The 19,128-nt window shown below is 41.4% G+C and overlaps 1 protein-coding gene across 6 annotated transcripts in view; it reads left to right on the top strand.

The window, feature by feature from the left end:
• The window catches only part of KCNIP1 (potassium voltage-gated channel interacting protein 1), a 374,463-nt gene that overhangs the window by 247,598 nt on the left and 107,737 nt on the right, over positions 1-19,128 (top strand). The window contains exon 2 of one of the 6 annotated variants that reach the window (XM_065030117.1): positions 2,642-2,747. The exons of 4 other annotated variants lie outside the window; for them this stretch is intronic. The gene's annotated coding sequence lies outside the window, so the exon portion shown is untranslated. Of the gene's footprint in view, positions 1-2,641; positions 2,748-7,160; positions 7,242-19,128 lie in introns of those variants that run through there. One more of the 6 variants, XM_021289167.2, reaches the window with a different exon arrangement.

The raw sequence follows: 19,128 nt of genomic DNA, 5'->3' as shown, positions 1-19,128 counted from the left end.
TTGTGGGCAGACTGCTGTAATGTGCTGGTAGGATATCCAAATTACCCCCCTTTTATTGTGTGCTTTGTCACTTGGAAAACCATGCTTCGCTTTTGTGAGCAGTATAGCCCAATACAGCAGAGAGGAAGCGAATCTTTTGGCTCCTAATCTGTACCCAGAAGTTTAGCTGGAGGTGCAGAGGAGCAGCTGGAGCTGATGCCGTTCACCAGCTGCCCGGCTCTGCCTGGCACAAGTGTCTTTATCATTTCCTTCCTGCAGTGATCACTGGGGTTAGTCCTCCAGAGCTATTTACTTCGTTTTGTGAAGCAGAAAGTTGTTTTCCACGTTTTGTTCGCATCCAGTTGTTTTTGCTAATTGCATCTAGCCACCCACAGGAATGCAACTGCCTTTTAGGGCAAGAAGTTTGTGCAAGGTTTCTGTAATTCCAGTGCCCACGAGGCAGAGCAGGGGTTGTGCTGGGCAGTGTCCGTGTGGACGCTGTGGGATTCGCAGGCAGGAGGGACAGCACGTGTCTGACGCTGGTTCTGAGCGATGGCCTCAGGCTTTGCTCCTTGGAATCCTACCTATAGTATGTTGCAAAGTAATCTTACTGAAATGAGCCTGTACAAACCACTTAAAATCAGTGACTGATTTAGCTGCAGTACAGTAATTCAAGAAAAAAGGAAAAGAAAAAAAAAAAGTAAATTAAACAAATTAAACCCCCATAAACTTCCCATTTACTGCAAATTCCCAGACTTTAAACATCTACATACCCAAGAAGAGATTTAATACTTTTTCTCACTTTGATGCTGTTGTGACACAACGCTTTACATCATCTGAGCCTCCCAAGAGTGTGAAATGGGGATGGCCTTTGAGACTGTAGAAAACTCCAAGTGGAAATGAATTCACTGGAGACAGGTTAGTTCCTGTAAGTCTCTTTATAAAAATGTTTCAGTCTGTTAAGATTATCAGCTGCTATGCCAACTGCCTGTGATAACACGGGAAATGAAAAAGTGGTGGCATGAAATCTCAGGCTGCTTATTATGCCTTTTTTTAGCCATCATATAAAACCAAGGGAGCAATGTACTCAGAGGAGGGTTTCCCAGTCTCTCAGAAACACAAACACCAGTAGATTGGGCTGCACTTGGTATGTGGATAAGGGAAAAAAGTTACGGGGGGTTAGTTTGGTTTTTTTTATTTATTTTTTTTAAATTGTTCTTTATAAAATGTTTAAAAAACAAACAACATGAAAATCATCAGCTTACTAGTTTTTATTTCTTGTCTCCCTGACTGGTTTTTATTTCTTGTCTCTTGTGACTGGAGTCCCCTGAGTTGCATATTGGCAAAAATAACATGAGTTAAAGGTACGTTTTCTCTAATCATTCTCTTTTTCTCACACCTACAACAGAAAGTCACATTGTTTGAATCTTCTGTAAATGTAATTGTTGCCGTGTGTATTGTGAGAGAAGGACTAGAGTAAAAGAGAAGTTAGCGTTTTAGCTTTGGCCTTGCCCCATCTGTTTGGCCTTGCCCCATCTGCCAAGGACCTGAGGGACTCCACCTCCCCAGCACCCCAGATGCATCTTCGCACTTTTTATAAAGTGTTTCATGCTGTAATGTTTGGTGTTGAGACAAAAATGTTGTTACGGGCACAGTTGAATTATATGTATTTCACTAGGCTTGTAGGGAATTTCCTTTCCCTCCTCCTTCACCCTGGGCCTTCCAAGGAGAAGGAGTTTCCCTGGAGGAAGGAAAGGGTGAAAAGAGAATGTTTCCAGGGGCTGCAGTCTGCACTTCTGTCTCTACTAGTTGTAAATTACTGACTGATAATGAAAAGGCTTGGTTTGTGTGTTAGGTTAGCTGAATAAAAGCAGTATTAAGGGCAGCTTTTAAAACCATCAAGCGAGGAGCTGTATGGCTTTGTTTGAAGTGTGTTAATTTACGGATGGGCAGTCTGCAAAATGTTCTGACCCAGCAGTTACAAGGGGTGTAGCTCATTCAATTCATTCACTCACTTTTCAGAAGATCTTGCTTTCACTTAAGGTTCTCTGTGTTATCCATCACTGTATCTCCAGGCTTTTTTCAAGTCAGTAATTAGGAATGTGCTTAGATCTCATCAACTAGAAAGCCAAGTATATCCTTGAGTGCCCTGGATAGAGATGGGAATACCCATAGGCCTGAATGCTTTTCTAAATGGGGTTAAAATGTGGAATATAGCCCATCCTGTACTATTTGCACTATGACAATTTGTCTTTGGTGCAGTGGGCTATCAGTAATGCTAAGATGAACAGTGTGTTCATCACACTGTCTGTGCCCTTTAAACCACGTAGTTCCTGGACACCAGGATGTTTTCTCTACTTTCCTGCTCCCCAGAGTGTCCTCAAAGCTGAAGATGTTTAGTTTATTTGCAATGTTAGAGGTCAGACATTAATGACTAAATTTCCCTCTTCTCCTGTAAGCTGTGAGTAGTTAATTCCAAAGGAGGTGGGCAAAGAAGCAGCTGCCTTGCGGTGCTTGCATGAAAGTACAGGTTTGCTGGGGGTGATCCTTGCTGTCTTACTCTGGGAGCTCTGGGTCATGAACTTGACAGTGCAGTAACTGCCATCAAACAGGACTTCATGGTCACCTATGAGAGATTGACTGTGGATCCCTGTGTCTCCAGGGTGACACGAGGCTCCTTGAGATGGACTGTTGGGCTGGGATCTGCTTCCTTTTTGACATGCCAGAGCAGTTGGCATAAGGCTTTGAATCCTTGTGACGATGGCCAGGTACAGTTTGCATGTATATGTACTGAGTACTAAAATATCATATTACTCTGTGTATCTATATCTAAGGTAACAGTTTTATATCCTTAGGAAGTATAAGAGCGAAAGGAAAGGGTCATAGCATAACATGTTTTGTTGGGAGATGCAAAGAGATTGAAAGTGGAAATGTAAAACATCGGCCGAGTATTTGACGTGTTTGGTGCAGATTAACTATCTATTGTTGCTGTGGTCTGGAGATCGGGTGCTGGCCTGTGCCACTGGCAAATGCTTGGCAATTACGCCAAAAGTTGTCTATATTACGATAGTTTTTTCATAAAACAATCCTGAGAATGCAAAGCTCCTTTAGCTTCAGGGTTATGATCTCTTTCATGAGATTGTCAATTTAATCATAATTAGAAGCTGTTAATAGAGCACCTACAAATTAGATATGCTGTCAAAAAACTGAGCCTTTCTCCACATACTTTCTTTGTACGTGGAAGGTGTCTTTGCAGCCTGTAAAGCAGACTTTCTAATAAGGGGGAATTTTTGCTTTCCTTGCTTTCCTCCTAAAACCTGAAATGTTGTGTGCGTATATCTGACTGCTACTGTCAGAATGAGCCCATCACACGGGCACTGGTCACTTCCAGACAGGCCTGCACTGCTCCGGAGGGGAGTATGAAACCAGGAAAGAAGGAAAATGCCTCGTAGAGATAAACCTCAATTTGTGGAGGTATCACCAGTTTTCGATTTCCTCCTGCAATATCCATCACCCCTGTCCTGGGCTGGTGGGGGTGGAGTGCAGGGTGTCCGTCCGTGCGGCAGGATATCCGTCCGTGCGGCTGGGTGCCTGTCCGTGTCACAGGGTGCTTGTCCGTGTGATAGGTGACAGCAGAGGGCAGCAGCGCCCCGCGGTCGCTGCCGTTGCCACCGCTCCGGGAGGCACCGGGAAGCGGCGACAGTCCCCGGCGCTTCGGGGACGGTGCGGATCGAGCGGTGACAGCTGCAGCGGCCCTTCTCTTGTTAAATGATTGCCGTCCTTCGTTAGTTTTGGACTCCAGGAATCTGATCGTGTTTTAACTATATCTGCCATGAGCTGTTAGCGTTTGACAAACACTGAATAATATATTCGTTATCATAGGACTGCAATGCAATTAGGAGAAAATGGCATTTCCAAGCTAAGGCTGATTGCTGGCTCTTTGCTTGTGTTTCTTAACAATTATATCAGTGCCACCAGGTGGAGATAAGATCCTTTTTACATTTCTATTGGAATGTCGTTCCCAGTTACTGGGTGGTGCTGGGTCCTCCAGCCGTGTTTAGGTACGGTCCTGGCGGGTTCAGCGGTGCCGGCTAGAGCTCTGCCAGCAGGTAACCGTGGGGACACCACGCTCCAGTGGCCTTTTCCAGTGGCCTCTTGACCGTTGTGCCTGAATCAGCAGTGTAGTGGTAAAATTTTAAAGTAGATAAATTAAACTTGATTTCTGGTTGGAGATGGTGAAAGGCGGAGGTAAATTTTGGTGCGTTTACCTCTCATTCACCCTGAGCTGACTGCCTCAGAACACCTCTCGGGACAGGGCAATGCTGTCTTCCTCATGGATGGAGCACTGGGGTGGTGTTTTAGCAAGCTGGACTTGCCCCAGGTCCCAGCAGAAGCAGGTGGGACGTCTTTCTGTATCTCTTTAACTAAGGCTACATATCCTAAATAGCAAGGAAGTTTTATGTCATGTTAGGGAAGTGTTTCCAGTGCCTTCTGAATTATCTCTAGATATATTTCATTTTTCATATTGGCTCATGCAAATGTCATTTTCCATAATATTTGGAATTGATTGTCCAGCTGGTCAAAAAAGTATCCCATCCCCTATCCTCCTATTATGCTGTAGTTATTACTCTATATTTGTGTAGGCAACACTGGCAGAGCCTCATAGTACCAGATTCTGTATAGCAGTAAATGAATTTAGTTATTTTTCAGTCTAGTGTGTGTGTGTATATATATATATATATATGTATAACTCCTGTGTTTAGCTAAAGATTACAATATTATAATAGGGGAAACAATGGGTTATCAAGAAGTGGAAATAGCAGGTTTAGCCTGATGTTATTTCATCTTATTTTTGTCACTGTTTCTGTTTCTTGAGTCTCTAGCAGAGACATATAAACCCATCCTTTTCTGCTTGCTTCTCCCTGTTTCTCAAAGAGCCCTTTCAACCACAACACCCTCCCTGAGCATCTCTTGCTGGAGCAATTTGCATACGCTCATGTTCTTGTCCCACTTTCCAAGAAATCCTTTGCTTTGTGGATTCTTGCACAGATGTTGCTTTCTGTGTTAATGTAAGACAGGAATAAAACAGAAATGTGAATCGCGTAGCAACTGCCAACCAGTGTGTGGCCCCACACAGACACTTTGAAGGCAACGGTGAGAAGATACACAGCAGGAACTTGGGAACAAGCTTGTTAGGCCATTAAATTCTTCTTGAGGTTACAACATTTACATTCGCCTTTTCAGAAAATGGTAGATAATATTTATTATTGATTTATAAGCAAAATCACCAACAGACTCTATGCTATACAGCATCAGCAGCCAGTCCACGTAGCTGTTGGCATGCTGCCAGTGGCTGAATCTGATTATTTCTGCAGAATTTAATGAAGGAAAAATACTCTAGAAGTGCACAAGAAAATAATGTGCAGCGATATTTTCAATGGAAGGTGGTCAGAGTAATGTCAGGTATCACGGGCTTCCACAGACTGGTCTTTGTTAGTAAATTGCTCATCTGTTAATGCAACATTTCCACAAAGAGTTGCATTATGTTGCTGTCTTTATAGTATAAGGATGGCGTATAGCCAAATATCAACGTTGATCTGACTGGCTCAGCTTTCCATACACTCAGGTCAAAGTGTAGTACTCTTTGTCCTAAAATCTTTTATAAAAAATGATTTCATTGTCATGTTGTGGTAGCTGGACACCTGGCTTTCCACAGCTGTCTAGGCATGGGGTGAGGAGGTCCCTGTGCAAAGTTATAAAAGTAAAAATAGAAAGTGTTTTAGCTCAATAATTTTAGTAGCCCAGGTATGTGCAAAATGAGGAGGTCCACATGTTTGAGTTGTCAATGATTCTCACAATAAAAAGTGGTAGCTGAGATCCTTAACTTTAAACCACCTACTTTTGACTTGTCTTAGACCAACTCTTCTGAAATACATTAGTGGTTATAACACAACACAGAAATTCCACTTAACCTTAAGATTCCTCGAGGTTTTCTTGCTCCTTCTCTCACAGCTAAGTGCGAGTTTGCTATTTGCAATAAAGCTACATGATGGAGGAGTCCAACATAATGCTGCTCTTTAGGTCCCTGGGGTTCACCATGCCTCTTTTCCAGACTCCTGCTAGTACGGTTCCCAGAAAGCCATGTTCACATTCCTGAGGGAAGCACCTGTAGCAGAAGTTGTTCTTCTTTTTTACCATCTTCTTTATAGCAGATAATGGTGATAATTATTTTCCCCAACTGGCCAAAGCAAGGAGATGCACTCCTTGGAGTGCATCACGTAACATTCACCTGGCAAGCAGTGTCACTGTTGCTTTCCAGTGCACTAAGTACTGTGTGTGTGGGGCTGTAGTAAAATCTCAGGGTCAGAGTGCTGAACCTGGGAGTCACTTTCTTTCAGGATCTTTTCATGTAAATGTTGAGTTTTCAGCTGAGGAGCTGGGACATGCCGCATGGAGCACTCTGAGCTGGAGATGGCAGCCACCACCCCTCGTGGGAGCAGCCCTTCACATGGTGCTTGTTAAACCACCATTAATTAATTTCCTGTGCTTTGGCAAATGGTAAAAGTACTTCTCTCGGAAATTTTTCACCCAGATCTCTTTCTGTAAAGAAAACTGCTGGGAGACTGATGTGAGGACACTGCTATAAAAGCTCAGCTAACTGCACCCAACAGTTTGAGGTCCAAGCAACTGCTTCCATTGTAGGGGCAGATCATTACTATGTGGCTGGTGGCTTCTTACCTTTCTTCTGTTTAAAAGCTCAATTAGAAGTGTACAAAACCCATCTTCCCTAGTGTGCTCATCCTTGCACTCGAGTGTTGTTTCCAGCAATGCTGCAATACTCGTGTTGTGAAGCAGCAGGAGAAGGGAAAGCTGGGGTGGAGGACAAGACCATGAGCAGACAAAACAGCACTTTGCTATAAGAAGGAAGGCAACAGATGTTTTGCCCTTTGGCAATGCAACCTTTTGTAATTAAATTATCAGTATGAAAAAGGCTATCTTAATTATTTAAGGACTTGGGAAAAAGTACAGTCAAATAAATAATTCATTAAACTGCAAAAAGTTATTTTAACTCAAAGTACTGTGAAATTTTTCAAGGTTTATTTATTTTCACTTCTCAGTGACAGATTTTTTGTTAAGTTTGGAGCTGTAACCCAAAATTTGTATTCTGTTTTCTTGCAGGTAAGTGTGGATTGCTGTGTTTGAACTGGGAATGTAAGAGAACAAAGTAAGCCTTCTTCAAGCTGTCCCAGCCTGTTAACAAGGTCAGAGTGTTGTCTTAATTTTTGAGTTCTAATATTTCAAATTAAAATAAAAATGGAACGGATAACGTAACTGCAGATTGATATGGCCATGCAGACACAATGCGATCTCTCTGTTTAGGTTGGATGTGAATGCCACAGAACAAATATGTGTTGTTGGGAATTATTATACAGGCTACTATTCCTCTGGTTCATCCTTAAACCAAGATTGGGTGGAGATAATATTAAATATTCACATTACTGATATTTGAAAGGGCAATACAGCTTTTTCTAACCTTTTTTTCATTGATCATTTAAAAGGGTTCTCTAGTTATGATTGATTCCCAGAGATAAAAAATTTCAGTGCTGCCTCTTGAGTGGAGCCAAGTTAACAGGTCGCATGCTGAAAAGCTTACTTTGTGGATGGCTCAGAACTGGTTATTTTTTATTAATCACCTGGCAGTAGGATCTTGCTGTGAGGCAGTGAGGTGCTGCTGTTGGACTGGCATGCTTGGCTTCCTACCTGAGCCGTGCTCTGGGACCACTCCTGCTCTCACCCTTGCAAGCGTCCTGGCGTTGGAACGAGCCCACTCCATTGAGATGGTGTCGTGTTTATTGTGTCACACTTGAAAGTTATTTCCTTTGAATTTTTCTTCCTCTCTTTTCTCCTCCTGTTATCTCCAGCAACAATTAAATCCACCTCTTGTCAAACTCCAGTGTGGCTTTCTTTTGAAGTGTTGTCTGTGTTAATCAAACTGTGGCTGCCTTAGAAGTCCATGCTATGAAGGATTCTGTTCTCCTGATCTCTGATTCCTATTCATGTACCAGTAACAAAAACCTTTTTGCAGTATTTCTGTACGCCCATGTTGTGGTATCTGTTCAGATCAGTGCTATTTTAATACTAATTACAGGAGAGATGTTGATGATCAATATACCGAAAATGGTACACAAAGCACGTTCTCTCGCAGTTATTTGTGAAGCTTAGAAGTGTTCGCTTTCCAAATACAGCTTTTTTCATATTTCAACTGGACACTGTAAAAGCTACTCACTGTCCTCAAATTCATTTATTTGCACTGCACTACTCTGGATTTTATGCATTGGGTTATCCAATTTGAATTACTATTCAGATCAGAGTGCAAAATTTTATATGAGTGCTAAGAAACTTTCTATGCTCGGCTTTTTTCCTTTCCACTTCTGCTGACTGATGTTAGGATGGTTTTTATCAGCTGAGAAAAAGGGCCGTATGTTCTTTACAGCTTTACCACTGCTACCGTTTTGAGGATGAAATAACAAGGGAGTATTTTCCCGTGTCAGTGAGTGCGTCACTTTTAGAGTGAAGCTGAGATTTGAGATGGCAGCAAAATGTGTTGCTAGATTCATGTATGCTATATTTCTATCTCTGAATGACCTATGGTTTTGTAGTGGCTCTTGTATTTTTTCATTGTATTTTATTCATTGCGTCCAAAAGCAATAAGCATCACTTTGAACCAGGCACATTGCACATTATCAGAAGAATAAATATGCTGTAGTGTAACAAGGCTCTGTAATATTTCTCTCATTTTAAGGAAGTCTGGAACTATTATTGAAAGAGGAGTTGACTGAAAATACCACATCTAATCGAAATAAAAAGCAGGCTTGTATTTCAGCATTTCTGTTTGAAATGTATAGATGCCTCTGTCAAGGGTTTTTAGATGTAACCAGATAAAAAGCTATTAGAAGTGAATATGAATACTGACAAATCAAAAATAAAGCCTTAAAACCCCATCTGATGTAGTGTGGGCTATAAGCAGCATTTTGGACAGAAGCTTCAATTTAAAGAAATACACAAAAAAGAACCCTCTGCAGATCCAGTGATGTCAAAATAAATATGCAGGTCATATGGTCCTTACACTGGCTGCAGAAACAGTGCTGGAGGTTTGGGAAGATAAGTTAAAAATGAATGCTTTAAAAAATGCTTTCCGTATAGCCACTGTTTACCCAGCGTATCTCAGAATTCAGCACTATGGCAGATTTCATCAGGCTTTAGAATTTCATTTTTTAAAGCATACCTCTTCTGTAAGCCTCACCTAATGAGTAGTATTCCTTTGTTGCCCTTGGGCTAATGGTTATATACAGAGAAAAATATTCTGCCTTAAAACAAAATGAGTCCTAAAAGCCAGAAGACTAGGACTGGCAGTTACCGTCAGTAATAACTCATGTGTGTGGTGTCTAGAGCTGCACTGTCGATTTAGACCTTGTCGGGCTGCAAAACAAGGAGCATTGGGAATTACATATACGTGGGAGTCCTTCGTAGGAAATAGAATTGTTCTGGGAAGCTTCTACTCCAGCTCACCTGGTGGGCTGTGCTCAGAGGATTGATTGTAGTATTGTGCTCTGAAATCTACTGTGACAGCCTTTAGTTTGTGATTTATACCTTGATGTTGCTGCTGAAATCCTCCTTGTCGTTGTTTCAGTAGAGAAAGGAAACAAGTCAGAACCTATTGCTCTGGGCTAAGTGTCGGAGGAGAGGCTTGCGATGAGACTGTTGATCAGGCAGGTTTTTGGGATGCCACCAGCAACAAGGAAATTCAGCAAAGAGAAGGGGTGCAATGGATTCCTACTTTTGAGATATTTGCAATTTTAGTGTGAGAAATGAGTAAGTTGATTTGTTGTGTTTAATATCAAACAAGTATTTATAAAGGCTGGGCTATATTTATTTATGAAAATAATTCTGCTTGTTCAGAGTCTTTATGCTGTTCTTGGGAGAACAGAGTGCAGAGCTATAACACATTTTAAAACTCATTTTCAAACATATTCTTAAAGATATTTGTTTGGTGTCTGGGATTAGCAGAGGAGCCTTGCAGGGTGCAGGGGGCACCTTCATTTTCCATCTTGCCTACTTGATGAGGCAAAGCACAATCCAAGACATTTCTGTGACTGTGATGTGACCTAAAAAGTGTTTTTAATGATTGAGCTCGCTGGACACTTTTGCAAAAGAAATTGCTAATATGGTTCGGAGGGGGAAAAAATAAAGGTTGAAAGATTAAAAGTATACTTATTCATCTTAAAACCTTGCAGTTCTGGAAGTCCAATGATACTCGCTAGCCCAAATAAAGCAGCAATGGTACTTTAGCCCTGCTTGTGTTTACTGCACTTTGTAGCGACAGTTCCCCAAGTACCCTTGGGCTTGGGAACTGGTGGTGCTCACGTTCATGTATAAAGACTTCTCCAATTCGGAATGAAAAATGTGGCTTCTGTGTTTAATTGATAGAACTGTTTGCTCAGCTTTAGCCATAGAGTCAGAATTTCATGCTTTTCCTTCTGTAGATTTATATATTGGACAGGCATGGGCTTCAAAGCACCAATATGATGCAAGATGCTGAAGAACCAAGTGCTCAAGCAGACTCAGCCATTCCGGTCCTTGATCAACTCCATGAGGCCTTTCTAGGTGGAAAATCATACTGGTACCATTGGGCATTGTGCGGGCAGTAATGCAGCAGTGGAAATGTCTAAGCCCGTAAACTTAAGTCAAAATAAAAAGTAACAAACTGTAAGAAAAGCCCAGAGGAAACCTCAGGCTGCTCGTGGTTTTCTGCTGCAATTCAGAAGCTGAGAAAGAAGCTTATCTCCCCTGACACAAAACTGCTGGCTGCAACCAAATGACTTACCACCTCGAGTAGAGATGCTCAGTGCTTTGGAGTTAAATGGCTTAAATTTATTGTGAAACAGACTGTGGAGGGATTAAATCAAGGCTTATTTTGATTTTTTTTCTTTTCTGGAGATTTTTTCTTCTCTCGCGTGGTTTTACTTTATCAGTGTTCCTTTTCCCATAACAACGTCTCCTGACGAAAGAATTTTGAGTTTGTTCAGGGGGTCTGAATAATCCACCTATTTCTGAAGCCTGCAACATGGTTCTGGAAAGAAGTGTCTGAAAGACAGACCATGTCTTAAGATTTCTGGTAAGTAATTTATGTAGAAAATGAAGCTTTGTATTGGAACCCCATTTTACCATCTCCTCTTCAAACATTTTCTTCCCTGAGGTGGAGGTTGAATGCTCAGTGGTAATTTATATATTGAGGAGTACACAGGCTTTTAAAATAATGTCTCATTAGTGCACATATATATATATATTAAGTGCCACATCATGAACATGGGCACAGCTCAGTTCTTGCCAAACCCAGAGACAAATCTATTTTGTTCTAAAGCACTTTTCTGGTGCTTGTGACAATGTAAAATTGCAAATATCTGTGGCCGTCTCAAGCACAGTTTAGATTTTTTAAAACTTTAGTCCTGTTACAAGGGGACTATGTTTACACCGATGTTTCTGAGGACAAAAGGCTTCCTATATTGGGATAACATATATTTAGTTCACAGCATCACTTTCGGTCTTCTGAGGAGAATGAAGCTGGTGCCTTGTGTTCCTGGAGCAGTTTTCTCTCATGATGTTGAGACATAATAAGAATGCAAATCCAACTACTTATCTTGTGATAGTGCCTTCCTTTCTGATGGAGAATGTAAACTCCCTCCAGTAATACAGAATCAGGTAGTCTCTTATTTCATGAGATTCACTATTCCAGCTTTTTCTTCACGTGGTTCCCATATTTCAGATCTCATTCAGCATTTCTTCACCTTTGTTGTCTGAAATTACCACTACCAAAAAAAGTGGAAAACACCGCATGTAAGAAAATATTTGCTGTGCTGCTGTTTCCTGTACACCAAAGCAACGGCAACATCCGTACAACCAACAGATATGTATCCTGGGTGTTTGAAAGCTATCACATTACTGCCCATCTGCTTTCTAGTTCAGTCATTATGTTATTTCCTGTAGAAATGGAAAACACTGAGCGCAGATACACATTCGCTCCTGCCACTCAAGCTGTTATGAGTGTCTGGATCACCAACGCTTTGCTCTCAATAAATGCAATATTTTGCTATTGGGAAAATGTTTGACAGTGAAAAGACGAATACTCTACACCGAGCAAAGCGTTGTGGTTTTCAGCTGGGAAGCATGGCTGTAAGGCAGCCTGGCTGTGAAGTCTCACACAAGTAAATTCTTCAGTTCAGATCCAGTAATGCATGTAAAACATCAGCTGCTTTTTCCTGCTTTCAACTTGCTCCCAACTGACTTTAACTCCATAGTTCAGTTATTTCAATTTTTTCTCTTCTTGAGCAGAAGGGCCTTGGGAAAGGATGGATCTGTTCTGTTCCATGGCCAGAGTATGTTGTCTTTTTTATTGTTCCTATATCTCATCAGTGACTTGTTTCTTGCTGTATCTATCTCCCTCCCTTACCGCAGATTGCACATCTTCACCATTTTTCTCTCTACAGGTCTGTGATATTTCGTCTCTCCTTGTTTGTTACAGCCATAAACAGTTTAGAGGGTAAATAAGTTGTCACTATAATGCAACTATTGTGACAAAACATGATTTCCTAATTTCGTGTAGTTTTTTTAGATCTTCTGGATATCTTTCTCCAAATCTGTCGGAGATTATTACCCCAAAGTGATTGGGTTTTGTTGTATTTGGTCCGAGTTGAAAAGTGTCAGTGAGACTCATGCATTTATCTACATGCTTCAGGAAAGTTTCTTTCTTGACATGTCTCTTAAATATAAACACAGTGAATGGAAATACTAAACTTTGTTTCACCAAATTCAAAAGCATATTTTCAATCTGAGTTTACAGCTTCTTAGTACTTCAGGCAAGACCAGGGAGTGGCACTTGGACTACCAGATAGTTATCAGCTCCTCTAAAGAGCTGAGGAGCTTCAGGAGGAGAAAGTGGAATTTTCTTATTAAATAGTTAAGAACTATTCAAGCTATGAGGGAGTGGGGGATTTTGAAGGTAAAAGAAAAGCTGTATGGCTGCTGTCTTCTTGTAGGTGTCCACCTAACTACAGCTCCTCTGTAAAATATGGTTGTTGACCGTGTTTGCACAACTTTATTTGGAGTTCACAGGGATCAGATGTCACTGTTATCGGGCTCCTGTGTTATCCACTAGTCTGTATCAAGAAAGATCAAACCACACATTCAGATTTTCACCACACTGCTGGGGTGTGTGTTGATTTGTGTTATGTGGAACGAGGTCTTGCATTTCCCTGGGTTTCTGTTCAGGCATCTTCAGTAGAGAGTGCAACTCCATTACACAAGTCCATATTTCAAAGTGCCCCTGGCACACGCTGGGACAGCACAAGAGACAAGCCAGCCCTTTGAAAATGTTCTCAGCGTGCAAATGATCTCAGTGATATTCATGGCTGATGCTCTTCATAGTGAGTGCAGATTTCAGTGAATATTTCAGGAAATCTTCATTAACTCAGAATACTAAAAAGTGAAATTCTGTGGATCCACGTAGGATTCTTGCCCATATAATGAAGATCAAGGTCAGACCTGCACTTTCCTTTGGCACTCATCCCATTATTTTCAGTTATGCCCTGCAAACCTCTGCAACAATTCCTCTTCCTCCTTGATATTTATGTCCTTTAAATATAAATGGACAGTTAACACCTTTTCTTGAGCCGTTATAAATATTTATTTTGGTAATCTCTCTCTGTAAGTCATCTCCAGCAGCCTTGTAGGCACAACCCTGTCATTCTCGCTGACGTTCAGGATCAGCTGCTCTGCTCGAGTCTCTTCGAGCGGTTGGGCCACAGGGCTGCAATTACCGCGCAGTGTGTGACCCGCTGAGCTGCAGAGGCCATACCTTCATATCTGCTGCACAGCTCAATTTACAGCTCTAATTTCTGAAAAGAGAAAGGGAGAAAGTCAGTGGTGAGTTTTGACTGAGTCTGAAATTATTTTCTAACTAAGCCAGTGTGATAGGAAACGCTGTCAGAGAAATGAGTATTTCCACACATAAGACCAGCTGGGTAACTTTCTGCACAGTCTTACTTGCCAAACAGCACGTTGCATCTTCATTTCTTAAATGCTCCATTTGGGGCTATGATAAAAGGAATATATCTGCTAACATAACAGACTGCCTTTGAATGTGAGATAATATTTCAGAATGCTGCTTCAAAACAAATATAGTGTTTCCTTCCATTAATAGATAACCTTTCCTAAGCCTTTAATATGTTTTCTGACTTGATATTGGCTAAACTTGCTGTTTCAGAGAGCAGTGATAAAGTGTAAGATTTGGTTCCTTCGAAAAGGAGGTGGTATTTTGGATTCTCTGATAAAATTGAATCACCAGGGACTTGCAGTAGATCTGGAAGCAAACCCAAGTTGGTGGTTCTCAGGGTATTTTTGCAGTCCTGATTTTGGTACTGGTTTAAAATGACACCAAAAGCAATGTATTTTGTGAGATGTGCTGGACCAAGATATTCTCAGATACTCAGTGGTTGATCCTCTCATTATTTTCCCCAGCACCAGTATGTCCAGAATACCAGTCTCACTGCACAGATTGGCTCTCCCGCATCCCCTGGGACAGGCAGGACGTCCTGTGATAAGAATCCCACAGCTTCCAGCAGTCTTTGGGCTTCTGCCATACCTTGGACAAGCTTTAATTAAATGCCAGGTGCTTTGTACAACTAATTATCAGTTTTGAAGAACCATATATCTTGATCTACTTGAAGGCAATTTTGAATCCTCTGTGTCAGGGGGACAGAGGATTCACAGGTGCGTTCGAAGGGCCGAATGGAATTTTAGGACTGTATAAATGTAGGAGTAGTTACATTTATACAGTCCTAAAATTTCATTCGGCCATTTGAAGGCAACCGCGAGGCTGATGTGGCCCTGGTGAAAATGAGGTTGATACCCCTGCTCTGTGTTGTTTCTGTTGCATTAAGATTCACTCTAGTTGTTTGAACATGCAAGTGTGAACTTGCATGATTTAAGTAATGATATCGTCCAGTCATGGCTAAAGAAATAACTGTTTTCACCCCTAAACCTGTTCACTTTTACCCACTAGAAATGGGAGTGTTATGCCATTATACACTGCTGTGAAGTGCTTTATTTCATGGGCTAGTTTCTTGCAGTGTTTTCTCTGATGAAAATTCTGAAGTTATGTCTGTTTTCAAGCTATCGATTGAGTAGTAGGGTTGAATATATACTTTGAATATATATTAAGTTAAATATCTGACTGAGTGATAGCAGAGTGCTTTTACAGCTCATTAGCAATGTTGGTGGGTAACTCGATTCCATCCTTTGACATCAGCAACTGTACTAAATGAGTCAATAAAGTACGAAGTAATGGAGGTTTTTCAATGGGTTTCTCAAGTGCTAAAGCTTTCTAAATGATGTAAAGAGAATTAGATATGAATCTAAAGGAAGCAGAGACTTCCATGCAAAACCACCTTAATGCACTGGGATATCTGTGTCTTTCAAAGTGTGCCTGTGCCACAACATTGCATTTGTACTTCATTTTTAGCCCAAGTCAGAACCTTCGCTTCAGGCACTAGTTCTGCTACTTTTAATGGTGAAATTGATATTTATGATGGGAGAGTTTACAAGATACTTTGCCTTCAAATATAGTTCTCATTTTTCATCTTGAATGTGACCTTGTATTGATATTGAGGGTTTATTTTCTCATCATAATTAGAATTCAGAAAGTGAAGGCAACTGGCCTGCTAATGCTGCCATGCAGTTTTAAAAACTAATGGCAAAAGCTGTAGGTCAGACATTGTGGCCGGGCTTTAAGTCACACCTGGGATGAGAATGTGGCGATGTCCCCACACAGGGTAGTGCTGCAGTGGCCCCACAGCTGCTGCACGTTCCAGTATAAGCCAGATATGGGATTTAGCCACTGGGCTGCTTATTTTCTAAAACAACACCAGGCGGCTGACAGCTTCACATAATTAAGTAAAAGATTAAAATAGATCTTGATGTTTTGGTAAGTCTGTGTGTTGTGCTAAGACAGGAGTTTTTTTTCTCAACGAAGCATCTTGAAATGGATTCCTGTATGATAACCATAAATTGGGACTAAAATGTAAAAAGGGCAAAACATTTTCTTTCTTGGATATCGTACACAGCTGGTTGAGGCAGGGTTGGTTCAATCCAGTGGTGCCTCTTCGTGTTTGAGCAGGCTCCTGGTTTACTGACCTTCCTGTTGTATATTAAAGATAGTTATGATAGCTGCTCTTAGAATCGTGAAAAAGCAGGAAAAAAAATGGAGTATCCATAAAAAGCAGAGGAGTTACATGTTTTCCTCATGCAGTTTTTTTTTTTGGTGAAGGGAATCCTTCTCACAGATTTTTGCACACATTTCTGTAATGACAACAGTAACACATTTGAGCCTTGTGCTTTGTTGGGATGGAGTTTTGTGCAGTGAATACTCGACACGGTTTTGCTTGTCACAAACTGGTGACTGCCTGCTCAGATGCTGGATGTTTCTGGTTTTTCCTGCTGGTAGGTCCTGTCCTTAAGCCTTGTTAGCTGCTATGATGATTATTCAAACTAAAATTGCACCAAAATTCTGAAAACTTGCTTTACATTTCCTCTGCTCTGCACCATATGGATATTTTACTCATATCATTAGCACCCTCTGACTCCTTTTCATAGCAGAGAAAAGACAGTTGCAGTATTTGCTCTGTTGGGTACCTTGAACGCTCTCCGTGTCATTCACCCGAGGCTCCTCTGAAGCCCCATCAGTGTGGTGCATCCAACTAGACGAAAGCTTCAGGAAGGAAATGAGAATCCATGAGCAGTATTTTGCAGACAGCCATGCAAGCCTGTGGTGGCTGTCTTAACCCCAGTTTCACGCTTCATCTGAAATGTCAGGTTTTTACACAAGGAAGCATTCGTGTCACCTTTACACATTCATTTCTTTAACATGGGAGGTTCAGCTGCTTTCCATGCTTGGTGTTATCTGTCCTCCTTGCTGAATCCATGGGACCAGAATGGCCTAGTGTGGTTGGGAGGACACTGCAGAGAGATTTGGGAGCCTCGTTCTCTGCCACTGGCTCTACAAGGGCAGGCTCAGTGCCCTCAGCCGAATCACTTTGTCACACCCTGCATCCCACCTCCTGTGACCTGGGTCTGTGATACACCCGCAATGGCTCATAAGGTGAATTATTGAGCATTAGGTGATGTTGCTGCTGCTGCCTCTTGGCTTTTTCTTCCACAGCAACTCTTGGTGCTCATGGCTGACTTTGCTGCGGGTGCAGGCGTCCAGCAAACGTGCGTATGGAAACATGAACTTTGGTTACTAAGTCAGGCTTAAACAGCCTCTTCAAAAAACAGACTATGCTGTAACTAGAAGTTTAGTACAGCTGTAAACTGTTAGTTTGGAATTGAATGTGTTCCTTGTAATTGCTTTGGAGATCACTGGTATTGCTGAACCATAATCAAAGCATCATATTTTAAGTGACTCAGGCAGGATTTTCTCCTCAGCATTCTCCTGAAAATTAAATCTTTACCTGAGATGTCTTAATTTAGTGTTTTATCATTTATTTAAACTGAGAAAGCCCCACGTTGCTGCTGAAATCAGAACTGTAAAAATAAAGCATTAGAGCATGAGCTGCTAGCAGAGCCTGAGGGCTGGGAAAACCAGCAAGTGTTTCGAAGGGGCTTTTCTAGGATGGAGTAGCAAACAGAAGTGGGGCAGTTGCTTATGTTAAAACTGTAATTCGGCATTCATACTTCTAATTGTTCCTGGGTTAAATCGTTGAACACTGTTGATAGTGTCTATATCAAGAACACAGTACTCTGAAAAAAAAAGCTGACACTATCTATATTCAGGCTATGACTAGGATGCTTTAAAACCAAACCAAACCAAACCAACCAACCGAACAAAAAAACAAACAGAAAAACCAAACCCCAAACAAAAAAAACCACCAAACCCAAACAAACAATAGTGTGGCAAAGTTTATTTGTGAAACACTGAGATATGAAAATACTGCCCTGGGCACCTAATCAATACTCACTGTACTGTTCCATTATACAGCACATAAAGTAGGAAAATGACAACTCTCTTTTTTTGGAGATTTAATTCCAATTTGCATTAAATTCTCACTTCACCTTTTTGTATGAGTATATTAAAAAAGGAATTATATTATTGGATGTGTGGATTTTATTCACTGAATAAATTGGCCTGGAATTTAACATTATTAGCATTTGAGAAAATACTGAGAGCATTAAAGGAAATATTGCATGAGCTGGAACTGACACATTTACCATAAGTTTAACAGCGCTGTATTTAAGAAAGATGCATACTGCAAAGATACTGAGGCATAATAAAGCCTCCTACACACACCACAGAATGAAATATTTATACTGTAATCATACTATTAATAAAATGATGGATCAGGGAGCGTCTGCTGCAACAAGAGACTGGTTCCTGTCTGGAGGAGCAAAGCAACGTAGCAGCTGAGGAGCAGAAGCATATGGTCTGGCTTGGGAGTCCCTGTCCTGAATTAGCTGTGAAATACATTGTGCAAAACACTCTCACATGACAGGCAGTGCTGTCCCCTTTATGTCTGGTGTGACGGGAAGGATCAGGGAGTGGGGGGAAGGTCTGCAGCACCAGGGTGGGTGCCCGTGGGTGCTGTAGGGCTCTCTGCAGGGATCTGCTGCCTTCTCAGCTGCTGGCAGGTGGAATTTGGAGGCCATCAGAAATGGTTGGGCTTGATCAGAGCCAGACAATCTCAGGGGCTTTGCTGTTGGTTGCTGCCCTAATCAGAGTGCTGTTGTGATGATGAGCCCGGTCATCTTCTCCTCTTTGGACTTGGGCTAGTTTCCAAAGTTTAAAGAAAAACAGAATGTTTGTGTAGGGGAGAAATGAGAGATGGAAGTGAGAGGAAAAGTGTACCTGGACTGTGAACTGGCACAGTGGGCTCAAACCTTAGACATGTACTTAAGGGTAATTCTACAGAAAGGTTTAATTAACAAATAGAGACAGTGTTGGTGCTCTCCTGATTGCTTTCCCAATTTGTGCTGTTTGATGCATCAGTTAGCTTAGGCATCTCTCCTGTTTGCTGGATGATGCTTCTCACAAGCATGGCG

Source organism: Columba livia, chromosome 14 (assembly GCF_036013475.1).
Source record: "Columba livia isolate bColLiv1 breed racing homer chromosome 14, bColLiv1.pat.W.v2, whole genome shotgun sequence".
Lineage (NCBI taxonomy): Eukaryota > Metazoa > Chordata > Aves > Columbiformes > Columbidae > Columba > Columba livia.
This window is presented reverse-complemented; position numbering and strand designations above follow the sequence as displayed.